The 27304-nt window shown below is 44.1% G+C and overlaps 1 protein-coding gene across 3 annotated transcripts in view; it reads left to right on the forward strand.

Moving 5' to 3' along the window:
• The window catches only part of LOC134957733 (uncharacterized), a 249114-nt gene that overhangs the window by 47031 nt on the left and 174779 nt on the right, over window positions 1-27304 (forward strand). The window contains exon 1 of one of the 3 annotated variants that reach the window (XM_063939847.1): window positions 13582-13664. The exons of the other annotated variants lie outside the window; for them this stretch is intronic. The gene's annotated coding sequence lies outside the window, so the exon portion shown is untranslated. Of the gene's footprint in view, window positions 1-13581; window positions 13665-27304 lie in introns of those variants that run through there. 3 annotated transcript variants of the gene reach the window in all.

The raw sequence follows: 27304 nt of genomic DNA on the forward strand, positions 1-27304 counted from the left end.
AATTATTTGATTCTAATAAGTATGTTGACAGTCTCCTTCGGTGACGGGTCCTCGTTGGGATACCTTAAATTGCTTTCTCTTGCCGTATTTGGCATCTAGGGTGTATATGGATACGTCTGGTTACACTCCCCCTGGTAATTTTTCACTTTATATTGGCATATTGCACTTAGTGGTGATTTTCTGATTGGGCCCGTGAGACTGATTGTATTTATGTATTTTACTTATTTTATGTATTTGTTATTTGGACAGGTTATGACTGTTTTGCAATATGAAAATGTGTATGGCTTGTCTTGATAAAGGCTCTGACTGTTGAGCCGAAATGTCGACCCAATAAAGCCGACTATGACCTTAGAGATACCGATTGGACTTTATTTGTGATGGAGAGTGCCCCCGGGAAACTGGAACTATGACTCTATGTGTGGACCCACTGTGAAGGTGTGGATTCTACTGGGTGCACCCCACTGTTAACCTCACATTGATGTGAGTGCAGGACTTCCCTGGATATATATATATATATAGTATCTCTTGAGGGCGCCTATGGTTATATTATTTGTTGGTAAATCCTTTCCATGTTTGATTTGTTTTTTTATACACTCTAGATGATAGATGAACTCTTGCATATCAAATTTGTGAGAACAACCATACAACCTTTATACAGTAAAAATGGATAATTTATTAAAAGGTAATTAAAACATTTAGAACATTACAAATTGAGTACATTCAATTAGAACACAGCTTTCTTAAATTTAATAGAACTCCCTGTTTAGGAGGAAGCTTTTTTACATATAAATGCTTCTGTGTTCATCGATTGCATATCAACCAACGCGTTTCATCAGTAATGACTTCATCGGGGGTGATTATAGGTGTGGGTATCAATACAGTAAATTTCTTCCGTTATAAACGACTAGTAGGAGCCCACTATTCTGGGCTTTGGGACTTACTGGTTTTATCGAATAAAGGCTTCTGATTTTGGTATATGTTCTCAATCAGGTAACTCCTTTCTTAGTCCTTACTTTGGGACTACTCCCCAAAGTTGGTCTATTATTGTTAATTGATTGTAAAATTAGCAATGGTCCACTGGGTGATTCCCAATTAGAGTCCTTGGTGATAAATTCTCTTGCCTGGTCTGTCCAGTCCTGCAGTCAAAAAGACAATTAGATATAGCTAGATATAGAGAGACCTGGATCCAGCACTTATGAGAAACAGCAAATAAACCACTTGCCTGGCACGGTCGCATCAGATGACCAGTGCTCCAATGAGTAGCTGCTACTGCGAGCTCTGATTGGCTCATGAACCGGCACCTGATTTGAGATACACGCCACCGCCAGAGACTGGACTGAGGGCAGGAGAGGCATGTGCTGCGCTCTACTCTCCTCAGACACAGTAACAGTAGAGCCGACCCCAGGAAGCAGCAGCAGCGGTGAGTTGCACTGCTGGGGCATATGTGTATCTGGCACTATTGGGAGGGCATATGTGTATCTGGCACTATTGGGAGGGCATATGTGTATCTGACACTGTGGTGGCATTTGTGTATCTGGCACTGGGGACATATGTGTATCTGACACTGTTGGGGCATATTTGGCACTGTGGGGGCATGTGTGTATCTGGCATCATGGGGGCATATGTGTATCTGGCACTGTAGGGACATATTTGTATCTGGCACTATGGGGGCATATGTGTATCTGGCACTGCACTACTGGAGCCATATGTGTGTCTGGCACTATTAGGGGCATATGTGTATCTGGCTCTGCACTATATGGGACATATGTTTATTTGGCACTATTGGGGGTATATGTGTAACTGGCACTGCACTATTGGGTTCATATGTGTATCTGGCCCCCATATGTGTATCACACCACCATTTTCATTTACCACGCCCCATTTTTTGGTGCACACAGTACCTCCGGTGCATTCTGTGTTGCCTATCACTGCTAATCGGTCAGCCTCGCAGCACCCCACACCCAGCAGCTGCAGACATTTGCAGCTGCTGGGAAAATGTAATAAAAAGCAGCCATTACCTTCCCAAGGAGCTCCAGGGGCTGCATAGATGATCTGATGGTGGGAAACTGAAGGTACGATGGCGAAGATGTTCCGATCATTGATGGTTGCAAAGTTCCGAACATTAATGTTTTTTACTGATGGTTGATTTTTAAAATATATATATATATATATATATATATATATATTTTTTTTTTTACATTTGGACATACTTTAAATAAATGTTTAAATTAATCTAACTCAATCATAAAAAAACACGACAATTTCTAAGCGTTTTTTGGAAAAAAAATATTCGTTAAAGTGATTAAATTGAAATAGCCCAGCCAGAAGAGGTGGCAATCAGTGATTTGGTATATAGGGGGTCATTCCGAGTTGATCGCACGCTGCCGATTTTCGCTGTGCTGCACATGCGCATGCACTGCAATGTGCACGTGCGTCATACGGGTACAATTCGGATTGTTGCTGAGCTATGGATTTAACAAAGAATCCATTCGCACAGCTGATCGCAAGGAGATTGACAGAAAGAGGGCGTTTATGGGTGGCAAATGACCGTTTTCTGGGAGTGGTAGGGAAAATGCAGGCGTGTCCAGGCGTTTGGAGGGCGGGTGTGTGACGTCAATTCCGGCACCAAAAAGACTGAAGTGATCGCAAGGGCTGAGTAAGTTCAGGCCTACTCTGAAACTGCACAAAATGTTTTTGCAGAGCTCGGCTGCACAGGTGTTCGCACACTTGCAAAGCGAAAATACACTCCCACGTGGGCGGCGACTATGCATTTGCACGGCTGCTAAAAATAGCTAGCGTGAGATCAACTCGAAATGACCCCCATAGAGTAGTTAATAATGAACTTCAAAGCCCAAGTGCTTGAGCCACCCAACGGTCCAGCTGCAGCAACAGGACAGACCACTAGGAGCGGAAGCCTCCTGCAACAGAATGTACTGCAGGGACGTGCAAGGAGGTAAATGGCTCAGGAGGCACTGGCTAGTAGCAGAGCCAGATTTAAACACAATATATGAGCCAAAGAGTTCATGTGGGCATTATACACAGGTGCAGCAGTATATACTGCAGGAAATTTGTTGAGTTTTGATCAGAGATGTGCGTAAAAGATAAGCGCCATAGACTTTTTACTCCAGAGTTTTGATCATAAAAATGATTAGAATAATACAAAAAAGATATTTCTAACATATTCTTTGTATTTTTTATATACTTTATACAGTCAAACCTCTGACGCAAACTTTAATATGACAGGAAGGGCTCTGCCTCCCCTGCCTCACACCACCGCACATCACTGATGTATTGTATGTATAGCAGGGAGTGGGTGGGGCGGAGCATGGGTGGGCTGAGGTGGCCTGGCAATATTATTTGTTTTCTGTGTGTGTATACATATATATTGCACATGTAAACATATATACATGGATATACTGTAGAGATGAGCGCCTGAAATTTTTCGGGTTTTGTGTTTTGGTTTTGGGTTCGGTTCCGCGGCCGTGTTTTGGGTTCGAACGCGTTTTGGCAAAACCTCACCGAATTATTTTTGTCGGATTCGGGTGTGTTTTGGATTCGGGTGTTTTTTTCCAAAAACACTAAAAAACAGCTTAAATCATAGAATTTGGGGGTCATTTTGATCCCAAAGTATTATTAACCTCAAAAACCATAATTTACACTCATTTTCAGTCTATTCTGAATACCTCACACCTCACAATATTATTTTTAGTCCTAAAATTTGCACCGAGGTCGCTGTGTGAGTAAGATAAGCGACCCTAGTGGCCGACACAAACACCGGGCCCATCTAGGAGTGGCACTGCAGTGTCACGCAGGATGTCCCTTCCAAAAAACCCTCCCCAAACAGCACATGACGCAAAGAAAAAAAGAGGCGCAATGAGGTAGCTGTGTGAGTAAGATTAGCGACCCTAGTGGCCGACACAAACACCGGGCCCATCTAGGAGTGGCACTGCAGTGTCACGCAGGATGGCCCTTCCAAAAAACCCTCCCCAAACAGCACATGATGCAAAGAAAAAAAGAGGCGCAATGAGGTAGCTGTGTGAGTAAGATTAGCGACCCTAGTGGCCGACACAAACACCGGGCCCATCTAGGAGTGGCACTGCAGTGTCACGCAGGATGGCCCTTCCAAAAAACCCTCCCCAAACAGCACATGACGCAAAGAAAAAAAGAGGCGCAATGAGGTAGCTGACTGTGTGAGTAAGATTAGCGACCCTAGTGGCCGACACAAACACCGGGCCCATCTAGGAGTGGCACTGCAGTGTCACGCAGGATGTCCCTTCCAAAAAACCCTCCCCAAACAGCACATGACGCAAAGAAAAAAAGAGGCGCAATGAGGTAGCTGACTGTGTGAGTAAGATTAGCGACCCTAGTGGCCGACACAAACACCGGGCCCATCTAGGAGTGGCACTGCAGTGTCACGCAGGATGTCCCTTCCAAAAAACCCTCCCCAAACAGCACATGACGCAAAGAAAAAAAGAGGCGCAATGAGGTAGCTGACTGTGTGAGTAAGATTAGCGACCCTAGTGGCCGACACAAACACCGGGCCCATCTAGGAGTGGCACTGCAGTGTCACGCAGGATGTCCCTTCCAAAAAACCCTCCCCAATCAGCACATGATGCAAAGAAAAAGAAAAGAAAAAAGAGGTGCAAGATGGAATTGTCCTTGGGCCCTCCCACCCACCCTTATGTTGTATAAACAAAACAGGACATGCACACTTTAACCAACCCATCATTTCAGTGACAGGGTCTGCCACACGACTGTGACTGATATGACGGGTTGGTTTGGACCCCCCCCAAAAAAGAAGCAATTAATCTCTCCTTGCACAAACTGGTTGATAAAGAGATAGTAGTATACTCGTAACAACTAGTATGACGACGGTATAAAGAATGAAAAAAAAACCACGGTTAGGTGGTATATAATACAATTATGGTTGGACGGACTGCCTGCCGAGTGCCGACACAGAGGTAGCCACAGCCGTGAACTACCGCACTGTACACTGGTTGATAAAGAGATAGTAGTATACTCGTAACAACTAGTATGACGACGGTATAAAGAATGAAAAAAAAACCACGGTTAGGTGGTATATATTATAATACAATTATGGATGGACGGACTGCCTGCCGAGTGCCGACACAGAGGTAGCCACAGCCGTGAACTACCGCACTGTACACTGGTTGATAAAGAGATAGTAGTATACTCGTAACAACTAGTATGACGACGGTATAAAGAATGAAAAAAAAACCACGGTTAGGTGGTATATAATACAATTATGGTTGGACGGACTGCCTGCCGAGTGCCGACACAGAGGTAGCCACAGCCGTGAACTACCGCACTGTACACTGGTTGATAAAGAGATAGTAGTATACTCGTAACAACTAGTATGACGACGGTATAAAGAATGAAAAAAAAACCACGGTTAGGTGGTATATATTATAATACAATTATGGTTGGACGGACTGCCTGCCGAGTGCCGACACAGAGGTAGCCACAGCCGTGAACTACCGCACTGTACACTGGTTGATAAAGAGATAGTAGTATACTCGTAACAACTAGTATGACGACGGTATAAAGAATGAAAAAAAAACCACGGTTAGGTGGTATATAATACAATTATGGTTGGACGGACTGCCTGCCGAGTGCCGACACAGAGGTAGCCACAGCCGTGAACTACCGCACTGTACACTGGTTGATAAAGAGATAGTAGTATACTCGTAACAACTAGTATGACGACGGTATAAAGAATGAAAAAAAAACCACGGTTAGGTGGTATATATTATAATACAATTATGGATGGACGGACTGCCTGCCGAGTGCCGACACAGAGGTAGCCACAGCCGTGAACTACCGCACTGTACTGTGTCTGCTGCTAATATAGACTGGTTGATAAAGAGATAGTATACAATACTACTAATATACTGGTGGTCAGGCACTGGTCACCACTAGTCACACTGGCAGTGGCACTCCTGCAGCAAAAGTGTGCACTGTTTAATTTTAATATAATATTATTTATCATGTACTCCTGGCTCCTGCTATAACAACCTGCAGTGCTCCCCAGTCTCCCCCACAATTATAAGCTTTATATACAATACATTGATGTGCAGCACACTGGGCTGAGCAGTGCACACAGACTGAGTCACTGTGTGACTGTGTATCGTTTTTTTCAGGCAGAGAACGGATATATTAAATAAAACAAACAACTGCACTGTCTCTGGTGGTCACTGGTCACTGTGGTCGTCAGTCACTAAACTCTGTCTGCACTCTCTTCTAATCTACAGTATCACAGCAATCTCTCTCTCTCTCTCTCTTCTAAATCTAATCTAAATGGAGAGGACGCCAGCCACGTCCTCTCCCTATCAATCTCAATGCACGTGTGAAAATGGCGGCGACGCGCGGCTCCTTATATAGAATCCGAGTCTCGCGAGAATCCGACAGCGTCATGATGACGTTCGGGCGCGCTCGGGTTAACCGAGCAAGGCGGGAAGATCCGAGTCGCTCGGACCCGTGAAAAAAAAAGTGAAGTTCGTGCGGGTTCGGATTCAAAGAAACCGAACCCGCTCATCTCTAATATACTGTACACTGTATTTCAGGCATTCCCAACCTTGTTCTTCAAAGCACATAACAGTCCGGGTTTTAAGTATATCCAAGCTTCAGCACAGATGGTTAAATCAAAATAACTGAGATACTAATTAAGTCACCTTTGCCCAAGCATGGATATCACTAAATCCTAGACTGTTCTTGTGCCTTGAGGATTGAGGTTGGGAATGCCTGCTGTACAGTACTGTATTTGCCATAGTCCCACTAACTATAAATAAATGATCTGTCTAGGAGTGACATTAAATATATATTTTTTCCATTATGACTCTTAATGGCGTATAGAGACATGTAGTACAACTGGGGGTTGCTATGTTTTTCTATACGAATGGTTTTGGTTGCCATGGGAATCAGGAAGTCTCTCTTTATCACAGCAGTTGGCATGCTTTAGCTAGAAAATCACCATGCCAAGTGCTAAGATTGCACAAGAATATGTAACCTGTACACAGAGAGACCTTTATTATACGCATGGTTTTATTCTGTCATTTTAGAACAGCGATAATAATGTGCATGTATTACATTATATACACACATATACACACACACACACACACACACACACACACACACACACACACACACACTTTTTTTTTTTTTTTACAGCAACATGGCATTTATATTTTTGTGAACCTTAAAGTAAATGAGTCCCTTAATTTTTCTACATGGTTTTTGCATTTAGGGTGACCTGTATTTTAACAACCACATAGTAAATTACACTTGATAAGTTATACTAATAATAATAGTAAAAAATATTACAATAGTAAGGATGATGACATCCAACTTATTAGTAATCAATCATTTACATTGATCAACAACAGAAATAACCATAATTCTACAATTTAGATGTCTGTCTATGGCTCGTTGTAGCATAATTATTGTGCTATTTAAATTGAGCTATCAACATTGCTAAGTTTGGCTCTGTTAGTGTATACATAAAGCTGTCCGCATTTGTAGGCTACATGCAAAAGCTGCCAGTATTTACCATTTATGCAAAAAACTAAATGTAACTTTATATCTGGAACAAACCATGTTGCAATTAAAGGGGTGCAAATACATGTATTTTCATAATTTACATTGCATCATGGTTTGTTCCAGATACAAAGTTATTATTATTATTATTTTTTTCAGAATCTGCCCACAGTGTTTTATGTATAATAGGCCCAATTCAGTTCCTGAAGGATCTGCGGCACATGATGCAATGTACTGAAGTTTGGTACTTTGTCATACATCGGAACTGTACAGCGCATGTGCAGTATGGGTTCTGCATTGTTGGATGCACTACAGCTACAGACGTTAGTACACTGATATTGTTGTAAACCTTGAAATAAATGATTCACTTAAGCTTCCTACACGGTTTTTACATATAGGGTGACCTGTATTTTAGCAACCGGATAATATTTGGGGGGGCAAGGACAGGATCTCATAGAAACATAGAATTTGATGGCAGATAAAAACCACTTGGCCTATCTATGCTGACCTTTTTTTGTAACCTTTAGGTAACCTCAACTGTTTTGAACCTTAGTTTTTTGTAAGGATATTCATAGGCCTATCCCAAGCATTTTTAAATTGCTCTACTGTCTCAGCCTCTACCACCTCTTACCGGAGGCTATTCTTATAGAGTACCCTTTCTTTGAAGTAATTTTTCCTTAAATTTCCCCTGGACCTGCCTCCCTCCAGTTTCAGTACATGTCCTCATGGGCGGGATCTACTAACCTCCGCCGCCGCGTTAATTGCCGTTTTCACTGCAATCTGAGTCACTGCTCTGCTGCCCGCCGCTACCCCTTTGCTCCCCGTCTGCTTTCGTTCTTTCTCCTCATCACTGCCGCGGCCATAGTTCTCCTTTCGCCGTTGCGCTCGGTCTGTGCTGCGCTCCCCCTGGCCGACTGCACATGCGCACTTTGTCACAGCTCAAGCTGTGACAAAGTGAGCATGCGCAGTTGGCCAAGGGGAGCACAGCGCAGCACAGGCCGAGTGCAACGGCGATAGGAGAACTCTGTGGCTGCGGCGGTGATAAGAGAGACCGAAAGCAGACGGAGAGCAAAGGAGTAACGGCGGGCAGCAGAGCAGTGACTCAGATTGCAGTGAAAACACAAATTAACGTGGCGGCAGAGGTTAGTACATCCCGCCCTGTGTTCTAATACAGTACTTCTCTTCCTGTAAAGAAAGTTTCCCTCATGTACTTTGTTAAAACCCTTGGTTTATTTAAAGGTTTCTATTATGTTCCCCCTTTCCATTCTCTGCTCCAAACTATACTGTTCAGATCTTTTAGTCTTTCCGAGTATATTTGTAAAGTAGGCCATGCACCATTTTATTTGCCCTTCTTTGCACAGTCTGTAATGTATTTATATCATTCTGGCCTAGCCTTGCTATGGGAGTGCACCGAGACACTCCCACTGCAGTGAATGGGGCACATGCACATCTCACACGCATGTGCATCCCAGACGCTGTAATAGGTGCGCCTAGGCGGGTGTGCCCCGGCACAGGTGGAGCCACGATTAGCATGGCTCCATCTGTAGTACCACTGATAATATATTTATCTTTCTGGTTTTTGAGGCCCCGGTGCATCATTATTTCCTGGCCTCTTGATCAGAGCTAGTCCCATGGGACCCATGTAGTCATGCAGGGGGCTGATGGTGTTGCAGGTGATCCGATGCTGAACTGGATTACAAATTACGTACAAAGTTCATGCAGGAGGCATCTATTAATATCAGAGGCCTCCAGCTACATTACCATATTAGTGTATTGCTGCTGCTTCCAAGTAAGCAGCTGTGATGCACCCTCCAACCACATCTGAAGTAGGGCCAATGTGCATGTGACTGGCATACTCTGCCACTCTGCCACCCGTCATGTTTTATGTTGTTTCAACTAGATTGTCAGTAACAAATTATCATCAATTTCTCCTTGGACACTGCATGGTCAAATTAGCCACTCATCCAAATGGCATCAAGTTTAGGAGGATATCTGCTACCGCAACAAGACTATGGGCAGGATGTACTAAAGGCAAAATGTAGCCAAAAATGTAATAAAAAAAACTGCAATTTTCGGAATCTGGCTTAATTTCCTATGCGTACTGTACCAAGCAATACATTCCGGAGATTGGTCCTGGTAATGCCATCTTTATGTGTCATTACCCAATTGAAGCCCATGGGTTTCTTTTCGTGTTTCCTTCTGAGAGGGATCCAATTGGACCCCTCCCAGCATCCCCGGTGGTCGCCATGTTATTCTAATCCCGGAAGTCCTTCTATTTCAAAGGACAGCTCTTATTGGGAGAGCTGTCCTTTGTGATGTTAATTGTATTTCTAAGTACATACCAGCATTATTAATACCAGTCTGTACCAGATAAGAGGTGGGATGTACCGCATCACGGATGTGCTTGGATGCGGACCACTGCTTTGACATCAGATATCTCCGGTACCGCAGGGCTGATTTTCAAAAATCTGGTATCCCTAGAAAGAGTGAACCCTTAGCTATAAGCCTAGTGCCCTTATACTGTTGGGGCCCTTGGGCAAGTGCCCGTTGAGCCCATATGAAAAGATGGCCTTGTGTGATGCTAAGTGCATCCACCCAATACAGTATAGGTCCTGATTCAGAAATGGACAAAAATACAATTTTTACACAGTTGAGTAAATATAGTCTTACTGCGACTGTATCTAAGCTGTACTGGGCATGCCATGGTCTTGTAACTGCGGTTGCAGTGACAATTAATTTATTTCCAAAGTGATTGACAGTCAAGGACCATTTGATAGCGGGTTTCAGGGAGTGGTGGCAGAAAAGCAGGCATGTTAAAACCATTTACGAGACATGTCTCATCATGTGACTGTGATTGCTATGCAGCTACAATGTCTCCAGCATATTTCTTCCTGTGGCCATGCTGTGCCTCCACAGGGCTTCTCAGAAGTTCCATAATCGCTTGATCTGAGACCAACGCTGCATCTTTGTATGTAACTGCTGGACTTGCAAAGCAGCTGGTGGGAGTTGCAATAGGTTGACTGCTCAGATGTCAACAATGTGAAAATGCAAACGTGTAATGTTGAAATTTCAACGATAGATAGATAGATAGATAGATAGATAGATAGATAGATAGATAGATAGATAGATAGATAGATAGAATATCTGAAAGTTGGTAGGCAGTGGTAGGCAGTTTAAAATAAAATGAAAAAGAGAAAAATCAAAGCAGGTGGGATTAAAATATTACCATTGTCTCTAGCTACTTGTACACTAGAAGTAGAGTATCCTAATAATATACAATACAGAGAGCATTCAAGTAATCATCACAAATTATAGAGAGTATTCTAGCAATTGTCATATAATACAGAGAGCCCTCTATAAATGTCACGCAAGAAATGACTACTATACAATACAAAGAGCGACCAAGTGAGAGCCATTTAACATAAATACAGAGGACATCCTAGTGACTGTCATACAATACAGAGATCCCAGTTACTGCCATACTGTGTAGACATCCTAGTGAATGCTATATCATACAAAGAGAAACAAAATGCATACAATGCAGAGAGCACCCAAGTGACAAACATACAATGCCAAGAGTATGCTAGCTGTAGAGCATTCTAAACAGAACATCCTAATGAAACCATACAATGCAAAGTATCCCAGTGATCACTACACAGTATAGATAACTTCCTAATGACACCATACAATACAGAGAGCATCCCAGTGATAAAATGTGCAATAAAAGGAGCATTCCAGCCAACACAGATAATACACAGAGCATCCAGTGACTATCAATACATAGAGGACCCTATTTACATATCTACAAAACTAATGACATGACTGAGCTACTGAATAACCAGATTTGTCTCCCTGCTTTAACCTTATGGTAATGCAGTTGCTTGTACCACAGATGCAACATGTGTAAGGCTTTGAGTAAGGGTGCTTAGATGTTGGTAAAAGTTAATAGTAAATGTGACTCCTCAGATCACTGTCTTATGTTAGGCAACAGCAACACCACAATGGCAGCATTACAGAGCAGAACAGTAGCTGCAGAGAGGCCAGGATGTCACAACTAAAGGTAAGTATTTATGGGGGCAGTGGGAGATCTATCGAGTGAATGGGGTGAGAGCTGTGGTTTGGGAAATGATAGATACATTACACATAATGCCCACAGTAATAGCTGCTTACACATACTGCCCCCAGTAATGCCCCTTACACATAATTTCCACAGTAGCAGTTACACATAATGCTCCCAGTATAGTGCCAGATACACATAATGCCACTATTAAAGTGCCAGTTACACAAAATGCCCCCAGTATAGTAACAGTTACACATAATGTTGCAGTATAGTGGCAGTTACACATAATGCCCCCAAAATAGTGCCAGATGCATATCATGCCCGAGTATAATGCCATATACACATAATGTCCCCAGTATGGTGACATACATAACACCCCAAGTATGGTGCAAGATACAAATAATGCCCCCAGTATAGTGCCCGTTACACATAATGTTCCAGTATAGTGCCAGATACACATAATGTTCCAGTATAGTGCCAGATACACATAATGCCCCTAGTATAATGCAAGATACACATAATGTCCCAAGTATAGTGCCAGATACACATAATGTTCCAGTATTGTGTCAGCTACACATAATTTCCCCAGTATAGTGCCAGTTACACATAATGTCCCCATTATAGTGGCAAATACACATATTGCCCCCAGTACAGTACAAGTTACACATAACATTCCAGTATAGTGCCAGTTACACATAATGTTCCAGTATAGTGCCAGTTACACATAATGTCCCCAGTATGGTGACATACACAACACCCCAAGTATGGTGCCAGATACAAATAATGACCACAGTATAATGCCCATTACACATTCATTTCCAGTATAGTACCAGATACACATAATGCCCCCCAGTATAGTGCCAGATACACATTTGCCCCAGTATAGTGCAAGATACACATAATGTCTCCAGTATAGTGCCAGATACACATAATGCCCCTAGTATAGTGCTAGATACACACAATGTCCCCAAGTATAGTGCCAGTTACACATAATGTCAGTTACACATAATGTTCCAGCATAGTGCCAGATATACATAATGCCCCCAGTAATTCCAGATACACATCATTCCTCCAGTAGGGCCATGTACACATAATGACCCAGTATAGTGCCAGATACATATAATGCCCCCAGTAGCACCATTTACACTTTATGCACCAAGTAATGGCAGGTTCACATAATACCCCCAGTGTAGTGCCAGATACACATAATGCCCCAAGTAGTGCCAGTTACACATAATGACCCAAGTATAGTGCCAGATATGCCTACTGCCCCCAATAGTGGCAGATACATATAATGCCCCCAATAGTGCGGCTGCGCATGCCTCTCCTGCCCCTCAGTAAGTCTGGTCTCCCATCTCCAGTACCGGCGGGCTTCTCAAGTATGGTGACTTAATAGCAAAGAGCTCTAAAGTTAAGTTCATGAATGTTGTTTAGGACCTAGCGAAGGAACGGGTGGGGGAAGGAGACTGGAGCTTTCAGGAGGCGCTGGGCTTCAAAAAGGGGGGAAGCTACAAGTGAAAATCTTTAAAAAAAAATAATTGACAAGTGTTGCCACCAGTGCCCCCTATCCTGGCACACGCCGCACATACCTAGTTACAGCCCTGTGACCGCCAATTGACTCTACTCCTTGCACTTTTGCGTGTAACTAAGGAATAGGCCAATTTTTTACTATAGCATGGTTCATTAAATTTTTCATGGCCCTTCTCTTCCTGAATATGTTTTAAGCACGGTTACTAGAGTTGACAAGCAAGAGATAAACTACTACTAGGCGACAATGAGCAAACCTGCAGCTGTGCCAAATATCTTCATTTGACATGCTTTGTGTCATCCTAATGTGGAAATCAGGCAGGCTTAAAGCAAGCGGTCCTAAGGCACTAGGAAAGTTGGCTGGGACCCATTTGTACTGCCAAAGTGCATACAAAGCCGACATATGAAAAGAAGTGTAATTATAGAGCAGGCTTGATGCTATAAAACGACGTACTCCTACTTTGTATTCTCCTCCAGATGCCGGAGAATATGTCAATGTTTTCAAATTCTACTAAAAGATGTAAGTAGAAATCATTAAGTACTTTCAAAGTGAACACATTTTATTGCTAATCTTATCTGCAACATTGTTTCGCTCTGTCTTTAAAGACAAGTCTTCAGCTTTGTGCATTATTTTAAATGTGAATGAAAAAACGTTGAGCAGAAAAGCATTACGTGTATAAATCACCATCACTGTCAAATTTATAGCTAGTAAAATAAATCGCTTAAACGATTTCATGCCTCATATAAAAATTTTAATAGAAAAAAATGCTTTTTATCTTGAACAATGGTAACAAATTGGGACATGGAAGACATTAATTTTAGGTGGCAAATCAGAAACAATTGAATAGCTCACCTAAGTTCAGATTGGTCAGTGGCGATACACATAAAAATGTTTGGGCGGACTAATTGTCCCAATAAAATGTAAATAAAACATACACGTTTTTAAAGTTTTCTCTTTTTTTTTAATGCAACAGTTTAGCAATGGGAACATGGGAAAAAATAGCAGAGTGTTCATAGATAGGAATAGTAGTGAAGGACTAATCTTTGTATTGTTTCTCCCGAGTATTCTGACAAGCCTAAAGCTGGGTACACACTGGCAGATATAACTGCAGTTTAATCGATCTGCAGATATATCTGCAGATGGTGGTTGTTCATACACACAGAAAGATGCACCAATATATATTAAAGATATATCTGCTGTTCAATCTATCTGCAGCTACTGTATATATGCAGATGGGGATTGTTCATACACACTGAAAGATGCACTAATATATCTGCAGATATTGGCCCTCAGTCCGAGTTGTTCGCTCGCAAGCTGCTTTTAGCAGCTTTACACACGCTAAGCCGCCGCCTACTGGGAGTGAATCTTAGCATAGTAAAATTGCGAACGAAAGAATTCTCAAAATTGCGATTACACACCTCTTAGCAGTTTCTGAGTAGCTTCAACCTTACTCGGCATCTGTGATCAGTTCAGTGCTTGTCGTTCCTGGTTTGACGTCATAAACACACCCAGCGTTCGCTCAGACACTCCTCCGTTTCTCCAGCCACTCCCGCGTTTTCCCCAGAAACGGTAGCATTTTTTCCCTCACGCCCATAAAACGGCCTGTTTCCGCCCAGAAACACCCACTTCCTGTCAATCACACTCCGATCGCCTCAATGAAGAAAAAGCCGTGAGTAAAATACCTAACTGTATAGCAAATTTACTTGGCGCAGTCGCAGTGCGAACATTGCGCATGCGCACTAAGCGGAAAATCGCTGTGATGCGAAGAAATTTACAGAGCGAACAACTCGGAATGACCCCCATAGTGGTCATCTGCTGTGCTGTACAGCAGATGCAATATATCTGTGAAAAGGCCCGTACACACTGGTCGATATATCGGCCGTTCTCTTGAACGGCCGATATATCGCGGGACCGTCGGCCAGTGTGTACGGCCGATACGTCTGTGAACTCCGTCGTTCACAGACGTATCGCGTCGGCCGCACAGCACAGCCGACGGCCAATATATCTAACGATATATTGGCGCGTCGCTGTGTGTGTACGGGGTGGTCGTCTGACCGCCCGTACACATGCTGCGGCGGCCGGCGGTGATTGACAGCTGAACTGGGCGGGCGGGCGCCCGCCCAGTTCATGACGTCAGTCCCCCGATGGATCGGGCAGTGTGTATGCACAGCACACTGCCCGATCCGTACATAGATATATCTGCAGATCAATTGATCTGCAGATATATCTATTAGTGTGTACCCACCTAAAGACATCTTTCACAGACATATTGCTTGTACACACCTGCAGATCAGCAAAAGATATATTGGACAACCAACTGATTGGCCAATATATCTGCCAGTGTGTACCCAGCATAACATGTGAGTACTGCTTAATGTCTGACAAAAGTATGGCAACTAGATTTAATGACATAAAATAAAGAAAGCACCAATAGAAAGTCACTTGATTGAGCATGGGGCCACCATGGGCCTGATTTAGGTCTGATGCAACTTGAGAGCATGTTGCAAAGTACAAACGGCCGGTACCTTGCACACAGGGCCGGATCTGGACTTTGTGGTGACCCGGGCAAAGTAATAGGGGTGTGGCTTCATAGAGATGGGGCGTGGTCATTTATGCCCCCTGTAGAGTTGTGCCCCCAGTAGAGTTGTGCCCCCTAGTTGCACCGTGCTTCCAGTACTGTGTCCCCTGTTGAGTTGTGCCCCCAGTAGAGTTGTGCCCCCTAGTTGCACCGTGCTTCCAGTACTGTGCCCCTTGTTGGGTTGTGCCCCCTAGTTGCGCCGCTTAAAATAAATAAATAAATAATAATACTTAAAATCCCTGCTGCTGCTTCCCGACCGCTGCTGCAGGCACCGCTCCTCTGATCTATGGTAGAGATGTCATGACGTCTCTCCCATAACACCGCATAGACACTAGAGGTCAGTTATCACCCCTAGTGTCTATGTGAGCGCTCCCACAATGCAGTGTGGTGCGCGATGACTTCATCGCACATCGCATCTATCGAGCACCGGGGGGCACCAGTAGCGGATCTTGCCACGGCGGCGGCTCATTCCGGATGGCGGCGGTGCCCTCCGGAAGGCGGCACCCCGGGCAAAAATCCTGTGTACCCGTAGCAAGATCTGCTACTGCTGCACATATGCCGGACCGATACAGTGCATGTGCAGTCCTGTGCCATTGAATGCACTACAGCTGCAGATGTCAAGTGATTGACAGTCTGCAGTCATTTGGGGGTGGGGGGTAGTGATAGCCTCCACTTCCCAGAACGGTGGCATGTTGCCTTTGTTTTGGGGGGTGCCTAGACAGGCTCACCATCATCCAACATAGATTTCCTGGCCTCTTGGTAGGAGCTGAAGCAGCCAGCTTGCATGACACCATGGGTAACTCAGCTGGCCGCCGCCCCCTGAATGCCAGCCGTTCCTGCCCCTTCCATCCCCGCAAACGACTCTGCTTGTTAATGAGTCAGAGGCATTCAAATTCCTGTGCTGAGATAGCAAGACCCATTTTGCAGATGTAAACATCAGTTTCATCCTCCACAAAGAAAACGTAACTCACTTAAGTACAGTATAGACTCATTGTAAGCTTACAATCTGCTGCGTATCGCTATTTTAACAGCAGTAACCGTTCGAGAACTACTACTGTAGATCTCTTTTTAAGCTGTGAAAAAAAGATCTAATAGTTCTTGAAACGGAGCTTCTGTGCTGCTGTTGTGTGAATATTGGCTTTTCAATACAGACAAACATTTGGATTTGGTAAATTTGGATAGATATGGATACTATGGGGCCAGTTTATCACGTAATACTTGTGGGATCTTTTCAGTGGGGTACATGAAAATGTTTAGTATCCCCTGTATCCACAAGAGGACTGCAGCAGATAACGGCTTACCAAGAAGAAATCGCATTATCACTTTACTTCTAATACATCTCAGAAAGGGGCTTCACAGTCCCTGCATGTGTTTTTTTATATACTGTATCTGGGGGATTTTAATTTCTTATTACAGCAATAATAAATTATAATTATTGGGTATAGGATCCGATAATAAATATGCCCCTGTAAATACAAGTGAAAAATGTTACATACAGTATTATATGCAAACTTAAATAACAATGCTCTGCAAAATAAAATTATTATAACACTATACATTCTTTACTAAAATTATTACTTATAGTTTAATACAGTGTATTGGGAACAAGGTATAAAAAAGTCCTTCATTTATTAAAGTTAAAAGGCTTGATTTAAGAACCATGCAACAGGCTAATTTACAGACTTCACCTATGCTGCAGAAATAAAAAGCAGGACATCCTATAGTCTCACTGCTTTGGGTAAAGTTGGAACATGTAAAGAGGAATATACAATACTCTATAAGGAAGGACAAAATCTTAAAAATAAAAGAGGCGATTATGAAGAATCCATGAGCTCTTTAAAAATATGAAACCTGAAGAATGAGTTGGGAAGATTGAAACTAAGTAGAGTGGATTGATGTGGTATCAGATGAATATATGTATGAAAAGGTTTGGGTTATATAGCTTGAGTCAGACATACTGTAGATTGCTATATAAAGCTGGCCCCTAATTATAAGGGTTTGGACCAACTGTGTTGTATACGGTGAGTTCAAATAACAGATGGCAACAAGGAAGTCAAAGAGCTGTAGTGTAGTGAATGTGTAGAGCTGTAGTGTAGTGAATGTGTAGAGCTGTGGTGTAGTGAATGTGTAGAGCTGTAGTGTAGTGAATGTGTAGAGCTGTGGTGTAGTGAATGTGTAGAGCTGTAGTGTAATAATATGTAGAGCTGTAGTGTTGTGAATGTGTAGAGCTGTGGTGTAGTGAATGTGTAGAGCTGTAGTGTAGTGAATGTGTAGAGCTGTAGTGTAGTGAATGTGTAGAGCTGTAGTGTAGTGAATGTGTAGAGCTGTAGTGTAGTGAATGTGTAGAGCTGTGGTGTAGTGAATGTGTAGAGCTGTAGTGTAATAATATGTAGAGCTGTAGTGTTGTGAATGTGTAGAGCTGTGGTGTAGTGAATGTGTAGAACTGTAGTGTACTGATTGTGTAGAGCTGTAGTGTACTGAATGTGTAGAGCTGTGGTGTAGTGAATGTGTAGAGCTGTAGTGTAATAATGTGTAGAGCTGCAGTGTAGTGAATGTGTAGAGCTGTGGTGTAGTGAATGTGTAGAACTGTAGTGTACTGATTGTGTAGAGCTGTAGTGTACTGAATGTGTAGAGCTGTGGTGAAGTGAATGTGTATAGCTGTAGTGTAGTGAATGTGTAGAGCTGTAGTGTAGTTAATGTATAGAGCTGTAGTGCAGTGAATGTGTAGAGCTGTGGTGTAGTGAACGTGTAGAGCTGTGGTGTAGTGAACGTGTAGAGCTGTGGTGTAGTGAACGTGTAGAGCTGTAATGTAGTGAATGTGTAGAGCTGTAATGTAGTGAATGTGTAGAGCTGTGGTGTAGTGAATGTATAGAGCTGTAGTGTAGTGAATGTGTAGAGCTGTGGTGTAGTGAATGTGTAGAGCTGTGGTGAAGTGAATGTGTATAGCTGTAGTGTAGTGAATGTGTAGAGCTGTAGTGTAGTGAATGTATAGAGCTGTAGTGTAGTGAATGTGTAGAGCTGTGGTGTAGTGAATGTGTAGAGCTGTGGTGTAGTGAATGTGTAGAGCTGTGGTGTAGTGAATGTGTAGAGCTGTAATGTAGTGAATGTGTAGAGCTGTGGTGTAGTGAATGTGTAGAGCTGTGGTGTAGTGAATGTGTAGAGCTGTAGTGCAGTGAATGTGTAGAGCTGTGGTGAAGTGAATGTGTATAGCTGTAGTGTAGTGAATGTGTAGAGCTGTGGTGTAGTGAATGTGTAGAGCTGTAATGTAGTGAATGTGTAGAGCTGTGGTGTAGTGAATGTGTAGAGCTGTAATGTAGTGAATGTGTAGAGCTGTGGTGTAGTGAATGTGTAGAGCTGTTGTGGGAATAAAAGAATATGAGTTACAGTAAATGGCAAAGGTGGAAGTATAGGACAGTCTGTTGTGCTATGTAGTCCCACATGGGGCTTAGCATCATGGTGATGGGGAGGAGGATGGTGTCAGTAAAGTACCTAGCAGCTTGTGTATGGGAGGTACAGAGGGAATGGGAGCAGTAAGAATATATCAAACCAGTGAGCAGAGATTGATGGCTAAAAAGATAACATAAATTAGAATAATGACAGAGAAAATGATCATAGGAAGAACAACTGAAATGTGTACAAGCAAAAGAAAAGTAATTACACGGAAAAACACAAAATATATAAAAAAGAATGAAAAAAAAGAGTAAGCAAAAACTATATTGAACATCTGAGACTGGAGTCTTGTGAGGTGTCAGAAGTGGAGTGCACGACTGCGCAGACTCCATATTGGTTCCTTATGGGAGACTTCATTCCCTAATGATAAAGATGGCTGCTGAGGTTACTACTGCGCATGTTCAGCTCCATCTTGGTTCTGTGTAGAGTGACATGTTGGGAGATGGAAGTTTCCTACTTAGTTTCATGGAGACCCAGTATTACTGATGAATGCAATCCTGTTGTAGCATCCCTGCTCCACTACCTGCACCCTACAGACACTCACCGGCCGTATGACCCCCCGCTCTGCTTAAGCGCCACAATGTACCATTCCATTACTTCTTCCAATAAACCATCCCACTTGTTAAGCAAATGCTCTGCTCATAGTTTGAGTCAACCGCTGGCGTGGACATAACTCTGCACCCCAGCAGAGCTGTAACTAGACTTTTTGGTGCCCTGTGCCAGAGAGAGAATTGGTGCCCCCCCCCATACACACATTTTTTTCAATAGGGACATAAGCCGCATGCCTCATGGGGAAGGGGCATGACAAGATTGATCCCAGAGAAAGCCCATGCTATGGTGCTCATACCCACTATATATATATATATATATACACTGCTCAAAATAATAAAGGGAACACTAAAATAACACATCCTAGATCTGAATGAATGAAATATTCTTATTAAATACTTTGTTCTTTACATAGTTGAATGTGCTGACAACAAAATCACTCAAAAATTATCAATGGAAATCAAATTTATTAACCCAATGGAGGTCTGGATTTGGAGTCACCCTCAAAATTAAAGTGGAAAAACACACTACAGGCTGATCCAACTTTGATGTAATGTCCTTAAAACAAGTCAAAATGAGGCTCAGTAGTGTGTGTGGCCTCCACGTGCCTGTATGACCTCCCTACAACCCACACAAGTGGCTCAGGTGTTGCAGCTCATCCAGGATGGCACATCAATGCGAGCTGTGGCAAGAAGGTTTGCTGTGTCTGTCAGTGTAGTGTCCAGAGCATGGAGGCGCTACCAGGAGACAGGCCAGTACATCAGGAGACGTGGAGGAGGCCGTAGGCGGGCAACAACCCAGCAGCAGGACCGCTACCTCCGCCTTTGTGCAAGGAGGAACAGGAGGAGCACTGCCAGAGCCCTGCAAAATGACCTCAGCATGCCACAAATGTGCATGTGTCTACTCAAACGATCAGAAACAGACTCCATGAGGGTGGTATGAGTGCCCAACGTCCACAGGTGGGGGTTGTGCTTACAGCCCAACACCATGCAGGACATTTTGGCATTTGCCAGAGAACACCAAGATTGGCAAATTCGCTACTGGCGCCCTGTGCTCTTCACAGATGAAAGCAGGTTCTCACTGAGCACATGTGACAGACGTGACAGAGTCTGGAGACGCCAAGGAGAATGTTCTGCTGCCTGCAACATCCTCCAGCATGACCGGTTTGGCAGTGGGTCAGTAATGGTGTGGGGTGGCATTTCTATGGGGGACCGCACAGCCCTCCTTGTGCTCGCCAGAGGTAGCCTGACTGCCATTAGGTACCGAGATGAGATCCTCAGACCCTTGTGAGACCATATGTTGGTGCGGTTGGCCCTGGGTTCCTCCTAATGCAAGACAATGCTAGACCTCATGTGGCTGGACTGTGTCAGCAGTTCCTGCAAGATGAAAGCATTGATGCTATGGACTGGCCCGCCCGTTCCCCAGACCTGAATCCAATTGAGCACATCTGGGACATCATGTCTCGCTCCATCCACCAACGCCACGTTGCACCACAGGCTGTCCAGGAGTTGATGGATGCTTTAGTCCAGGTCTGGGAGGAGATCCCTCAGGAGACCATCCGCCACCTCATCAGGAGCATGCCCAGGCATTGTAGGGAGGTCATACAGGCACATGGAGGCCACACACACTACTGAGCCTCATTTTGACTTGTTTTAAGGACATTACATCAAAGTTGGATCGGCCTGTAGTGTGTTTTTCCACTTTAATTTTGAGGGTGACTCCAAATCCAGACCTCCATGGGTTAATAAATTTGATTTCCATTGATCATTTTTGTGTGATTTTGTTGTCAGCACATTCAACTATGTAAAGAACAAAGTATTTAATAAGAATATTTCATTCATTCAGATCTAGGATGTGTTATTTTAGTGTTCCCTTTATTTTTTTGAGCAGTGTATATTCTAAACTATGGAGGCACTCAGGACGAAAATAATGGACAACACCTTTTTCATCTGAGTGCCTCCATAGTTTGGAATCTACATACTCATCTGAGAGGTTGCGCACCGGACCCTGCTGTTCATAGACAAGCGTGAGTGCCAAGCATACTTTGCTCATATATATATATATATATATATATATATATATATATATATATATATATATATATATACACATACAGTGGGGCAAAAAAGTATTTGGACAGCCACCGATTGTGCAAGTTGACCCACCTAAAAAGATGAGAGAGGTCTGTAATTTCCATTCATAGGTGCACTTCAACTGTGAGAGACAGATTCTTAAAAGAAAAACTATGAAATCACATTGTATGATTTTTAAACAATTTATTTGTATATTCTTGCGGAAAATAAATATTTGGACAATCAAAAAGTTTAACTCAATACTTTGTAATATAACCTCAGCTGGCAGTTACAGAGGTCAAATGTTTCCTGTAGTTCTTAACCAGGTTTGAACACACTGTAGCAGGTATTTTGGCCCACTCTTCCATGCAGATCTTCTCTAGATCTGTCATGTTTTGGGGCTGTCGCTGGGCAACACGGACTTTCAACTCCCTCCACAGATTTTCTATTGGGTTGAGGTCTGGAGACTGGCTAGGCCACTCCAGGACCTTGAAATGCTTCTTACAGAGCCACTCCTTAGTTGCCCGGGCGGTGTGTTTGGGGTCATTGTCATGCTGGAAGACCCAGCCATGTTCCATCTTCAATGCTCTTACTGAGGGAAGGAGGTTTTTGCCCAAAATCTCACGATACATGGCCCCATTCATCCTCTCCTTAATACGGATCAGTCGTCCTGTCTCCTTTGCAGAAAAGCAGCCCCAAAGCATGATGTTTCCACGGCGAGTGAAGTTTAAACCAAAAAGTTTGATTTTGCTCTCATCTGACCACATTACATTCTCCCAATCCTCCTCTGGATCAACCAGATGGTCACTGGCAAACTTTAGACGGGCCTGGACATGTGCTGGCTTAAACAGGGGGACCTTTCCGGCGCTGCAGGATTTCAATCCATGACGACGTAGTGTGTTACTAATGGTAGCCTTTGTGACTGTGGTCCCAGCTCTCCTGAGGTCATTAACCAGGTCCCCCCGTGTAGTTCTGGGCTGATTCCTCACCGTTCTCAAGATCATTGATACCCCACGAGGTGAGATCTTGCATGGAGCCCCAGGTCGAGGGAGATTGTCAGTGATCTTGTATTTCTTCCATTTTTTTTATAATTGCGCAAACAGTTGATCTCTTCTCACCAAGCTGCTTGCCTATTGTCGAGTAGCTCATCCCAGCCTTGTGCAGCTCTACAATTTTGTCCCCGGTGTCCTTAGACAGCTCTCTGATCTTGGCCATGGTGGAGAGGTAGCAGTCTGACTGTTTGAGGGTGTGGACAGGTGTCTTTTATACAGATAACCAGTTCAAACAGGTGGCATTAATACAGGTTACGAGTGGAGCATAGAAGAGCTTCTTAAAGAAGAAGTAACAGGTCGGTGAGAGCCAGAAATCTTGCTGCTTAGTAGGTGTCCAAATATTTATTTTCCACAAGAATATACAAGTAAATTGTTTAAAAATCATACAATGTGATTTCCTGTCCCCCCCCTCCCCCCCCAGATTTTGTCTCTCACAGTTGAAGTTTACCTTTGATGGAAATTACAGACCTCTCTCAGCTTTTTAAGTAGGTCAACTTGCACAATCGGTGGCTGTCCAAATACTTTTTTACCCCACTATATATATATATATATATATATATTAGGATTTTAATACCTACCGGTAAATCCTTTTCTCTTAGTCCGTAGAGGATGCTGGGGTCACATTAGAACCATGGGGTATAGACGTGATCTGCAGGAGACATGGGCACTTTAAGACTTTGAAAGGGTGTGAACTGGCTCCTCCCTCTATGCCCCTCTTCCAGACTCCAGTTATAGGAACTGTGCCCAGGGAGACGGACATTTCGAGGAAAGGATTTATTGTTAAACTAAGGTGAGATTCATACCAGCTCACACCTCAAGCATGCCGCACAACGTGGCATTCAACAGAACACAAGCCAACGGCATGAACAATTGCAGCAATATGCTGACAATAAATGTAACACAACCTGTGTGTAACCACAACTAATAACTGCAGATACAGTACTCACTGGGATGGGCGCCCAGCATCCTCTACGGACTAAGAGAAAAGGATTTACCGGTAGGTATTAAAATCCTATTTTCTCATACGTCCTAGAGGATGCTGGGGTCACATTAGAACCATGGGGTTATACCAAAGCTCTAGAACGGGCGGGAGAGTGCAGATGACTCTACAGCACCGATTGACCAAACTTTAGGTCATCATCGGCCAAGGTATCAAACCTGTAAAACTTAGCAAAAGTGTTTGATCCCGACCAAGTTGCTGCTCGGCAAAGCTGTAACGCCGAGACCCCCCGGCAGCCGCCGAGGACGATCCCACCTTTCTAGTAGAATGGGCCTTCACCGATTTCGGTAATGGAAATCCTGCCGTGGAATGAGCACGCTGAATCGTACCACAGATCCAGCGCGCAATGTTTTGCTTGGAAGCAGGACACCCAATCTTGTTGGGAGCATACAGGACAAACAGCCTCTGTTTTCCTAATCTGAGCCGTTCTGGCGACATAAATCTTCAAAGTTTTGACCACATCCAGAGGCTTTGACTCAGCGAAAGCGTCAGTAGCCACAGGCACCACAATAGGTTGGTTCATGTGGAAAGAGGAAACCACCTTTGGTAGAAACTGCTGACGTGTCCTCAATTCAGCTCTATCTTCATGGAAGATCAAATAAGGTCTCTTGTGAGACAAGGCCGCTAACTCAGACACCCGCCTTGCAGATGCCAAGGCCAACAGGATGACCACTTTTAACGTGAGGAACTTCAACTCCACCTTCTGTAAAGGTTCAAACCAATGTGATTGAAGGAACTGCAACACCACATTAAGATCCCATGGTGCCACTGGAGGCACAAATGGAGGTTGGATGTGCAACACGCCTTTCACGAAAGTCTGAACTTATGGAAGGGAGGCCAATTGTTTCTGAAAGAAAACCGATAAGGCTGAAATCTGTACCTTAATTGAGCCCAATTTTAGGCCTGCATCCACACCTGCTTGTAGAAAATGGAGAAAACGTCCTAGCCGAAACTCTTCCGTAGGAGCCTTCTTGGATTTACACCAAGAAACATATTTTCTCCAAATACGGTGGTAATGTTTAGATGTTACCCCTTTTCTGGCCTGAATAAGTGTGGGAATGACTTCACTGGGAATACCCTTACGGGCTAGGATTGTGCGCTCAACCGCCATGCCGTCAAACGTAGCCGCGGTAAGTCCTGATACACGCACGGCCCTGTTGTAACAGGTCCTCGCGCAGAGGAAGAGGCCAGGGATCTCCTATGAATAATTCCTGAAGATCTGGATACCAAGCCCTCCTTGGCCAGTCTGGGACAATGAGGATCGCCCGAATCTTTGTTCTTCTTATGATCTTTAGAACTTTTGGAATGAGAGGAAGTGGAGGGAATACATACACCGACTGAAACACCCACGGTGTCACCAGTGCATCCACTGCTATTGCTTGAGGGTCCCTTGACCTGGAACAATATCTCTGAAGCTTCTTGTTGAGACGAGATGCCATCATGTCTACTTGAGGAACTCCCCAACGACTTGTCACCTCTGCAAAGACTTCTTGGTGGAGGCCCCACTCTCCTGGATGGAGATCGTGTCTGCTGAGGAAGTCTGCTTCCCAGTTGTCCACTCCTGGAATGAAGATCGCTGACAGAGCGCTTGTATGCTTTTCCGCCCAGCGGAGAATCCTTGTGGCCTCTGCCATCGCTGCTCTGCTTTTCGTTCCGCCCTGATGGTTTATGTACGCTACTGCTGTTACATTGTCCGACTGGATCAGTACGGATAGATCTCGAAGAAGATGTTCCGCTTGGAGAAGGCCATTGTAAATGGCCCTAAACTCCAGAACGTTTATGTGTAGACAAGTTTCCTGACTTGACCATCTTCCTTGGAAGTTTTCTCCCTGCGTGACTGCCCCCCAGCATCGGAGGCTTGCATCCGTGGTTACTAGGATCCAGTCCTGTATCCCGAACCTGCGCCCCTCTAGGAGGTGAGAGCTGTGCAGCCACCACAGGAGTGAGACCCTGGTCTTGGAAGACAGGATTATCCTCCGGTGAATGTGTAGGTGGGACCCAGACCACTTGTCCAACAGGTCCCACTGGAACACTCTGGCATGGAACCTGTCAAACTGAATGGCCTTGTAGGCCGCAACCATCTTCCCCAGCAACCAAATTTATTGATGGATTGACACTCTTGCTGGTTTCAGAACTTGTTTGACCAGACTCTGGATCTCTAGAGCCTTTTCCACTGGAAGAAAAACTCTCTGAAGTTCTGTGTCCAGTATCATTCCCTAAAACGACAATCGTGTCGTCAGAAGCAACTGCGACTTTGGCAAGTTTAGGAGCCAACCATGTTGTTGAAGAACTGTCAGGGAGAGTGCAATGTTTCGCACCAACTGGTCCTTGGATCTCGCCTTTATCAGGAGATCGTCCAAGTACGGGATAATAGTGACTCCTTGTTTGCGAAGGAGAACCATCATTTCCGCCATCACCTTGGTGAAAGTCCTCGGAGCCGTGGATAGACCAAACGGCAACGTCTGAAATTGGTAATGACAATCCTGAATCGCAAATCTCAGGTAAGCCTGATGCGGAGGATAAATGGGAACATGTAAGCAGGCATCCTTTATGTCCACCGAAACCATGAAATCTCCTTCCTCCAGACTTGAGATCACTGCCCTGAGAGATTCCATTTTGAATTTGAACTTCTTCAGGTAGAAATTTAGGGATTTCAGGTTTAGGATTGGCCTGACCGAGCCGTCCGGCTTCGGGACCATGAAAAGGCTTGATTAAAAGCCTTCTCCCTGTTGTGACGGGGGAACCAGGATAATGACTTGATTCTGACACAACTTTTGTATAGCTTCGCTTACTACCTCCCTGTCCGGAGGAGAAACTGGTAAGGCTGATTTGAAAAATCGGCGTGGGGGAACGTCTTGAAACTCCAGTTTGTACCCTTGGGACACTATTTGTAAAACCCATGGGTCTAGGCCTGAACGGATCCAGACCTGACTGAAGAGTTTTAGACGTGCCCCCACCGGTGCGGACTCCAGCAAGAGAGCCCCAGCGTCATGCGGTGGATTTGGCCTTCTGCTCCTGCGAACTCGATAAGGTTGTTGGTCCTTTACCTCTTCCCCTCCCTCTACTAGCAAGGAAGCAAGAACCTCGCCCTCTTCTGTATTTATTGGGTCGAAAGGACTGCATTTGATAGTGGTGCGTTTTCTTTTGTTGCTGAGGAACATAAGGCAAAAAAGATTACTTCCCCGCGGTAGCCGTAGATACCAAATCATTGAGGCCATCCCCAAACAAGACACCACCTTTATATGGGAGAGACTCCATATTTTTCTTGGAGTCTGCATCAGCATTCCATTGGTGAATCCACAATGTTCGCCTAGCCGAGATCGCCATGGCATTGACTTTTGATTCCAAAAGGCCAATATCTCTCGCAGTTTCCTTTAGGTATGCTGCAGCGCCCTTGATATAACCCAGCATCAAGAAGATGCTATCCCTATCCAGTGTACCTATATCAGATGACAAGT

The sequence above is a fragment of the Pseudophryne corroboree genome, chromosome 9, assembly GCF_028390025.1.
Source record: "Pseudophryne corroboree isolate aPseCor3 chromosome 9, aPseCor3.hap2, whole genome shotgun sequence".
Lineage (NCBI taxonomy): Eukaryota > Metazoa > Chordata > Amphibia > Anura > Myobatrachidae > Pseudophryne > Pseudophryne corroboree.